This window comes from Eubalaena glacialis, chromosome 2 (assembly GCF_028564815.1).
Source record: "Eubalaena glacialis isolate mEubGla1 chromosome 2, mEubGla1.1.hap2.+ XY, whole genome shotgun sequence".
In the NCBI taxonomy this organism is placed as follows: Eukaryota; Metazoa; Chordata; class Mammalia; order Artiodactyla; family Balaenidae; genus Eubalaena; species Eubalaena glacialis.
The window spans coordinates 144014157-144023585 of record NC_083717.1 but is presented as its reverse complement, the minus strand read 5'-3'; the positions used below and the strand labels follow the sequence as shown (position 1 = coordinate 144023585).

Here is a 9429-nt window from a genome sequence, read left to right as displayed (position 1 = left end):
GCTGTTGTACACAAGCTACAGAAAAAATAGGCATAGACACCGGTGGTGGTCTGGGTACTCAGCCAGAAAGAAGGATTTCTTGCCATCTGTCACTTCAGGCTGGAACACACAGTCCAGCACACCAGGGGGGCAGAGCAGGAACAAAATAGAGTTTCCATTTTTCTTACCCAATGCAAGATTTTATTAGCTTTGTCTTGGTCACCAAAGAACCTGGTGAAATACTCCTCCCAGTCTCCCTCTGTGAACACTGAGATGGCAACAAAGCATGGATTCAATAACAAATTTTTAAGATCTTCATTACCATAGTCTCTGGTCATTCTCAGTAAGGTAGCCATGGGAACCAAGTCCTTCTTCAGCAAATGGAGTACGATTCTAGCCACTTGGGACTGCTGGTACTAGTTTGTACAGGGCGGGCTGTCGTACAAGTTGGAGGACGTAGTCATTTCTTCAAAGCTGTCAGTGACAAACAGGAGCCTCTCAGGATGACTCCTGATCTCTTCAGTGGGGACCTGAGAGTCAGGCCAGTCCCTGGAAAGCAGGCCAGCAAAGGTGGTGTTCACAATCTCTCCCACTTTATGGCAGCTGTTATAGAAAACATAGGAGAATACGGGCTGAAAGAATATGCCCTCTGCCCAGTGCAGAATGACCTTCATTGCCAGGGTGGTCCTCCCAACCCCTGCCATACCTTCCAAGACTATCTTCAGGGGCTGGGCTCCTAACACAAACTTCTATTGGCATCAGATGTCTCTTTTTTCTTTGGTCTTTTTAAAAGAGACCTAGCAAGAGAACTAGAAGATACTTTACATTGTGAAATGTCCCAGGGTAACGGATGAATTATTAGATTGGGCAGAAGAGTTGGAGAAGTGTGATGCTGTCTCAGTCCACTTTGAATTCCTACAGTTTTTCCAGGGCTTACATGAGACTCAGGACGAAAACTTTGCAAGGCAGATTTTGAATCACCTCCTTGAAGCTGATCTCGACATTTATGGCTATCAGCAACTCCGGGTTTCTTCCTTTTGCCTAATGCACTGTCAAAAGTTAAGCTGAAGCTCTCTGTCAGGGGTCCAATCCTTGAAACAAAATTGACTTCTGACTTGGAAACTCTGGAGACAAGTGTTGTCAATTTTAGGATACGTCAGTGGGAGAATATTCGCTCCATGTTTCACAATGGGAACATGAGAGAGCCTGACCTGATACTTAATACTTAAGCTTAATGTATGAAGCAAGCTTAATACTTCATCTATGAAGAAGCTGTTATGAGCTGAGAAATCCAAGGTGCAAACTCCAAAAACTGACATGCAAATCGGTATCTTCCATGAAGATTCTGAAGGAGCTTGTCCTTGTGCTTCATGGTAAGCACAAGCTGACCCATCTGGACCTGAGCTCTAACAACCTAAGAATTACTGTGTCCATGACAATTTTTAGAACTTTGAGCACTCAGCCTGCAACGTCAAGTATCTTTGGTTGGAATCTTGTAGCTTCACCTCTTGAGTTTGTCATCAGCTCCTTACAGAATTCAGCAAGGACTCAAGTCTGAGCTTCCTCAGGCTGGGGGACAATAATCTCTCTAAAGTTGAGCTGAAAAGACTGTGGGGGTCCATCGAGACATCCAACTGTCCCCTGAAGGAGCTGTCACTGGAGAAATGCAACCTGTCGGTGGCCAGCTGTCAGGACCTGGCCTTGCTTCTCACCAGCACCCAGGAAATGACTCACCTGTACCTGGGAATTAATCAGCTCCAAGATGTTGGTGTAAGGCTGCTGTGTACTTCCCTGACTCACCCCGAGTGTGTCTTAGAGATTGGTGCTCTGGTTCTCCCAGCTTGGTGCATGCAGTTGTAGGCATTTGTCAGATGCTCTCCTCCAGAACAAGAGCTTGACATATCTGAATCTGTGGAAGAATAACCTGGGAGATAAGGGAGTGAAGTTTCTCTGTGAGGCCTTGAGTCGTCCAGATTGCAACCTGCAGTACCTGGACTCGTCAGATTGTTCTTTCATGGTGGAGGGCTGTCGAGAGCTTGCTCACTCCCTCAAGCACAATCATAATGTGAAGATTCTGGATGTTGGGAAAACTGATGTTCAGGATGATGGGGTGAAAGAGCTGTGCAGGGTTCTGAAATGTCCAAATTGTGTGTTGGAGACACTTGAGTTGGAGAAATGCAATTTAACACCTGATTGCTGCCAGCATCTCTCTTCTGTTCTCAGAAGCAGTAAAAGCCTGGTTAATCTGAACCTTTTAGGAAATGACCTGGGGCTGAACACAGTCAACACGCTGTAGACATCCTTGAAAAAAATTGATGTGCAAACTACGGAAACTCGGGCTCGAAAAAGACTTGTTCTCTATAGTGAGAGCAGAGTTGGAGAAATTACAGGAGAAGCGGGGGCGGGGGGGGGGGTCCTTTTTGAGAATCAGGTTTAAGTGGGATTTTAATGACCCTGAAGACAGATGGTGGTGGTGATCCAATGAAGAGATGCCACAGCTTTAGCATGGAATGTCCGTGGAGTACAGCCATCAGGAAGTCCTGACCGTATGTTGCTCAGATGTTACTGTTCATGGGGACAAATGAGCCATTACCTCCAGAATGCTTGTTCACAGTTTACCATAGGCAGCATATCAAGTACCCAATCTCCAGAATCCTAATACTATATTTGGCCCAAGATCCTACATTGCCTTTACACCTTAAGATTTTTTGTCCTTGGTGTAATGTTTTAAATTCTTGGGGCTATCAAGAAGATTCACTAAAGCAAAGGATATGAAAAAACAAACAAAAAAACCCAAAAAAAAAAAATTAACTATAAACCTTCAAATATTATAAAAGTATAAAACATGAAAATGGAGATCTCCTATATTATTACCTCTCCCAAAGTAAAACAACTTTTAAATAGTTTGGTAATACCTTACTCTACAACTTTGTGTATGTATATATGTTTGTATGTATGCCTATATATATATATGTATATATTTTTATTTTACAAAAATGGGACAAGCAACACATAACCTACTTTTTTACTTGTTTTCTTTTAAATGAATAATGTTTTTTGATGCTGTCTGTTAGCTCATTAACATTCTAATGAATGCAATCCAATTTTCTAATGAATACTGTACTAGCAGTATGGTAATTTATTTTATAGTATCACCATATTTTATTTTACCAATGATAATTGGTGGAGAAAATTCAAAATCTACTTCTAAGGACTTCCCTGGTGGCGCAGTGGTTAAAAATCCGCCTGCCAATGCAGGGAACACGGGTTCGAGCCCTGGTCCGGGAGGATCCCACATGCGGCGGAGCAACTAAGCCCGTGCGCCACAACTACTGAGCCTGCGCTCTAGAGCCCACGAGCCACAACTATTGAGCCCACGTGCTGCAACTACTGAAGCCCGCACGCCTAGAGCCCGTGCTCCACAACAAGAGAAGCCACCTCAATGAGAAGCCCGCGCACCATGACGAAGAGTAGCCCCGCTCTCTGCAACTAGAGAAAGCCCACGTGCAGCAACGAAGACCCAACACAGCCAAAATTAAATAATATTAAAAAAAAAAAAAAAACTACTTCTAGATATTTTAAGTTGACAAAGTAAATGTGTCACTCTTTTAATATAAAGATATCTTTATTGACTGTTTTAGTAAAACAGCGCTTTGTGTAATTTAACCAGGGTCAGAATAAATTTGTATCAGTCATGCATACTCTCACAACTGATGAAAAATGCTAACAATAATAACAACACATGATAACATGTGATGTTCTTAAGAGACCATTTAGATGACATTAAAAAATGCAGCTCAGATGGATCAAGAGACATATCCCAGATCATACAGATTGTGGTTGGCAGAGCCAGCATCAGTACCAGGTCTCCTGATCTTATTGTAGTATTTTCTCCACATTTTCCTTTGTCTAATGCTCACTAACCTGGAAGAGGCTTCAACCCATCATCCTGGCATCATTAACATTGTGTCTAAACACCCGAGATCACCAGTCTTATCTGTATTTGAATAATTCAGAAAGAAGATAGAAACACTCTGATTGAGTCATGGAGGTAACATGGTGCTTATCTTTCAGGAATGATTTTTTAGTTTCACAATTTAACATACTGCAACAGCATGATGCATCTAATGATTTTTTAAAACAGCTTTCTGCTGACAGCATAAACAGAAACAAGTTTATTTTGAGTGAACAGCTGCTGGTTTTTCATCGAGGAAACGTCGCTTGCTGAAATAATGCAGCAGGCTGGCACTGCCGCGAGTGGATAAACATCTATGGGGTTTGTGAACTGGCAAACATAGGACCATTCTGCTTCTGCAGTATTAACCAATAAACCAAACAGCCCATTTCTAATTTTCTGAGAATGAAAAGTTTAGCCAGTCTGCAAAACAGTTACAGAAATGGGCTGCACAGATTGTCTTCTTTTAATGAATGGATCAACTGCAGATGTCACTTTTGTTTTTTTTGGTCACTGTATGTGGGATTTGTAAACTTATCTTCTAGACTCTGAATTAATCAATCCTTTTTTAAAATTCTCATTTCCCTTTAAATAGATGTTTATTACAAGGAAAAGTTAAGGCAAAGCTATGGAGTTTCATTAAAACAAAACTCCTTTTTGCTCTCCTTAACAATTTATTCATATATATTTACCTTTTCTCAAAGATTTTAGTGGCCTAAATTTGGTCTGAAAGAAAAAAAATGCTTGGGAAAGGACTATTGGTCGGCAAATGATCTCAAGAAAGTTGTGGATTGACAAAAATGTTGAAATGAGGGATCTCTATCTTTTGTAGTGTTTTAGAGCTTTTATCAGCTCCACCTTTATTTCAGAGGTTCAGGGAAAGCTGACAAAGTCTCTGGTCTGAGATCTATTATTTATTCTCTTGATTGTACATTTTTGCAGACCTGTAATTACATAACACCATCACTTGGCTGACCTCAAACATTCTGCTCAAGTTAAGTATAATAACTAATCATATGTTCTATTAAAAAGATTTTTTAAATAGAACTGCCATATGACCCAGCAATCCACTACTGGGCATATATCCTGAGAAAACCATAATTCAAAAAGAGTCATGTACCACAATGTTCATTGCAGCTCTATTTACAATAGGCAGGACATGGAAGCAACCTAAGTGTCCATCGACAGATGAATGGATAAAGAAGATGTGGCACATATATACAATGGAATATTACTCAGCCATAAAAAGAAACAAAATTGAGTTATTTGTAGTGAGGTGGATAGACTTAGAGTCTGTCATACAGAGTGAAGTAAGTCAGAAAGAGAAAAACAAATACCATATGCTAACACATATATATGGAATCTTAAAAAAAAAAAAATGGTCATGAAGAACCTAGGGGCAAGACAGGAATAAAGACACAGACCTACTAGAGAATGGACTTGAGGATGTGGGGAGAGGGAGGGGTAAGCTGGGACGAAGTGAGAGTGTGGCATGGACATATATACACTACCAAATGTAAAATAGATAGCTAGTGGGAAGCAGCTGCATAGCACAGGGAGATCAGCTCGATGCTTTGTGACCACCTAGAGGGGTGGGATAGGGATGGTGGGAGGGAGGGAGATGCAAGAGGGAAGAGATATGGGGATATATGTATATGTATAACTGATTCACTTTGTTATACAGCAGAAACTAACACATCATTGTAAAGCAATTGTACTCCAATAAAGATGTTAAAAAATATTTTTTTTAAAAATTGAACTCACAGAAGACTTGCAAAAATAGAACAGAAAGTTCCTATGTACGCTTCACCCAACTTCCTCTTATGTCGACATGTTACCTAATCATAGGATGTTCATCAAAACCAGAGAGTAAAGTTTTACATTAGACTTTATAATTTTTAAAAATACAATTAATATATTCAAGAATGCTGGTAAATGATAAGCATACAGTACAAGCACAAGAACCTAAGAGGAAAGGTCAAGTATGAAGACTTTCTGAGAAGGGAGAGATTACTTCCAACCAAGAGGAATACTAAAGAGTTCAAGGTTGAGCAGAACTTCCACTGGGACCTGGACGGTTTATAGGATCTGGACATGCAGCAATGGAGCAAGAGGGACACCCTTTAAATTAAAAAATAATAATAATAATAAAAGGAATGATAAAGAAAGCAAAAATTTAAGAGTAAATAAAGCTGTGGAAATCTGCATCCTATGAAAATTTGGAAACAGACAAGAGAAATCCAGGGCTCTTTTCAATGACTTGTCAATGTAATAATTTTGCTGTTATGTCATTAGAGGAACTACAAATATTATCTGGAACATACCAAAATTAGTAATTAAAAGAAAATCTTCAAACCTGGATCGCTTAGTAAACTGTTGAATGTGCTGCTAAATTATATAGTGAATTCTTTCTTGGCCTAATCCCAGGTAATTATAATTCTGCTCTCATACACTTTCACTTTTGCATAGTTAGTATCTCAGCAGGTGAACAGGTCAGGTCCTTAGGGTGTCAATTAATCAAATTGCAGAAACTTCATTTTCTTCAGTACTTTAAGCACGTAGTCTCCTTGAGGATCATGGAAATTTGCTGAAAATGTTAAGTATTAGTAAATGCAATCAATTATTCATGTGCCATGTTGTTAATACCATTTAGGATTTATATAGCACAGATGTTTTAAAAATAGGACAAGTCCGAATTGATGTAGGTATGGGCCAGTCACAAAGGCAACAAGTTGTTAGAATAATTCCTAGGCTTGTTGGGTGAAAGAGCAATAGCCTATTGTTTCTCAGAGTAGTTGTTTCTATTGACCCTTCTACAAAGGTTATTCAGTGCCTCCTCTGGATTATTGTTTGTAGAAAGAAGTGCCACAAAAATTCTAATTCTAGAATTTTGATTTTACTCTCAAAAGGAGTGAACATCTCTCCTTATGTGGAACTTCTAGAGTCTTGAAAGCAGCCTTAGCAGAGAGAAGTATACAGAGTTGCTTTGATACTTATTCAAATCCAGCAGCAACCCTGAGTAATTCCATTACTAACCAAGAAATCAGTTCTAAAGGTCATTCTCACCTCTTCTCTGCCTATTCAAATTCTATCAATTCTACATGATTCAACATTCAACTATGTGTGGCCTTAATTTAACCCCTCCTCAGAATGTTCATTTCTCCTCCATATGTGTGTGGCATTTATGTTCTACATCTCTATTGAACCCTACTACATTGCATTTTATTATTTGTTCCTGAACCACACTTTACCTAGTCTTCTCAACTAGACTGTGATCTCCTCGAGGAAAAAAATCTAATAAACTTATCAACAATCCTTCCTATGGTAAACTTTCCTGAAATACAGGAAGCCTGATCTAAGTATTTTGTTTCTGATCTATCAGGGCCATTCTAGGTATAGATCACTACACAAAACTATGTATCACCTAATTAACCCATTCATTTTTATTCATCAAGTAATTATTAAGGGCTCATTAAGTGCAAAGCAGTGTAGGGATATACAAAGATGATTCACGAGCAGATTCTGTCTCTACAGGGCTTGCTGCTTAAGAAGAATAATTCATGTATAAATAATTATAATACAAGTGGGAAAGCCATATGAAGTTAAGAGAGTCATGGTTAAAAGGCTTCCCATGTGCTAGGGATGCACGTGAAGGGCAGGAGGATTTCAGATTGAGAAGGTGTTAAGGAGACCATGCCACACAAAAGATGCTGCTGAAATCATTTCAGGAAAGTGCAAAGAATCCACAGGGATGAGAACAGAGTTAAAACTGGTAGAAGAAGTAAGTGATTCTAATTAATTTTGAAAAAAGAAACCAAGTCTAAAATAATAAAGAATATTAAATATGACGTTTAGGAATTTTGATTTTATTCTGAAAGCATGATTTTTTAAAAATTTGATAAAAAACATGTTTTCAGAAGATCACTTTTATAACAGAATGTAATACAGAAATGGAAGATAAGGCTCTGGAAAGCTGACATCGTTGTTGATAGTTTGGAGAACAAGCATTGGACATGGAAAGGAGGGGATAGATGAGAGATATTACAGAGTGGAATCAATAGAAGATGTAGGCATCATCCTTCAGCAAACACTCCACCTTCTTCAGGGACCCACATTGGAGATGAAATATATGCTTTGCCTTAATGTAGAAAAGTAGATATTCAGAGTTTCCAGGGAGCAAAGAAATATGTGAAAAATTCTTTTACCAATATCTTTCAAACAAGTTAAGAAAAAAATATACTAAAGAGGATATTGTCTTTTAAAAAAAAAAATGGTACTGATGAACCTAGTGGCAGGGCAGGAATAAAGACATAGACATAGAAAATGGACTTGAGGACATGGGGCGGGGAAGGGAGAAGCTGGGGTGAAGTGAGAGTAGCATCGACATATATACACTACCAAATGTAAAATAGATAGCTAGTGGGAAGCAGCCACATAGCACAGGGAGATCAGCTCGGTGCTTTGTGACCACCTAGAGAGGTGGGATAGGGAGGGTGGGAGGCAGTCTCAAGAAGGAGGGGATATGGGGATACATGTATGCATATGGCTGATTCACTTTGTTGTACAACAGAAACTAGCACAACATTGTGAAGCAATGATACTCCAATAAAGATGTATTAAAAAAAAAAAGAGGATATTGCTTTTACAAGGAGGGGAAAAGTGAATTTTAAAAGAAATTTTTTAGAATAAAAGAGATAAGGAGTTGAATGCATTAAAAGAAATTTAAAGGAATCAAATACTATAGCAAAAGAGAACTCCATCTTAGACCAAGAAAAGGTTAAAAGATGGCAACTTGGTTGTCAGCTTTTTATTAAATTACACACTGGATGTATTGAAAAGATACTCATTTGGGTAAGGAAACTATGCAGCTAAATATCCACCAAAGGTAAACACTGTCTATGTACCAAAAGCATGTATAAGCAATTATCTCATGAGCCAAATGAGTAGTATATGCTAAAATTCAGATTATCTCTTATGCTATTTCTGTTTATTTCTTGTCTTTTTGTTTAGCAGCCAACAACATCATAATTTTAAAGAATCTCTGTGAGTTCAGTCTTAATACATATGATTCTGGTATTGTAGTCCATTATTAATGACTTTGGAGAGATTAATATTTTGTTCTAGAGTAAAATGAAAAAAGGGGATTGTGAATCTAAGAACAAGATGTTCAACTGAAAAGCAGAAGAATGTAGATTGAAAAGAAAAATCAAAGTAGGAGCCAATAATAAAGATTATCAAAAAATAAACTGTCCATAAATTAAACATACTGTTTACTTAGTAGGCTAGGACACCTATTAACTTGTACTGATCAAGGTAGTGGCATTAATATACACAGCCAAATTTATTTTCTATGTAACATCTCTTTTCCCCACAGAATATTTTATGATAATTGGGCATGCATCTGAGGAAGATGCTTCTTAAGCATACATGATGCAATTGGTGCTATAGGTAGGAAACTGAGTGTGGAAGGCCTGTATATCAGCAAAAGGGACATA

General features: G+C 38.4%; 1 pseudogene; it reads left to right on the top strand.

Moving 5' to 3' along the window:
• Positions 1-359: 359 nt before the first annotated feature.
• Positions 360-2456, top strand: LOC133084702 (NACHT, LRR and PYD domains-containing protein 13-like; annotated as a pseudogene).
• The last annotated feature ends 6973 nt before the right edge of the window (positions 2457-9429 follow it).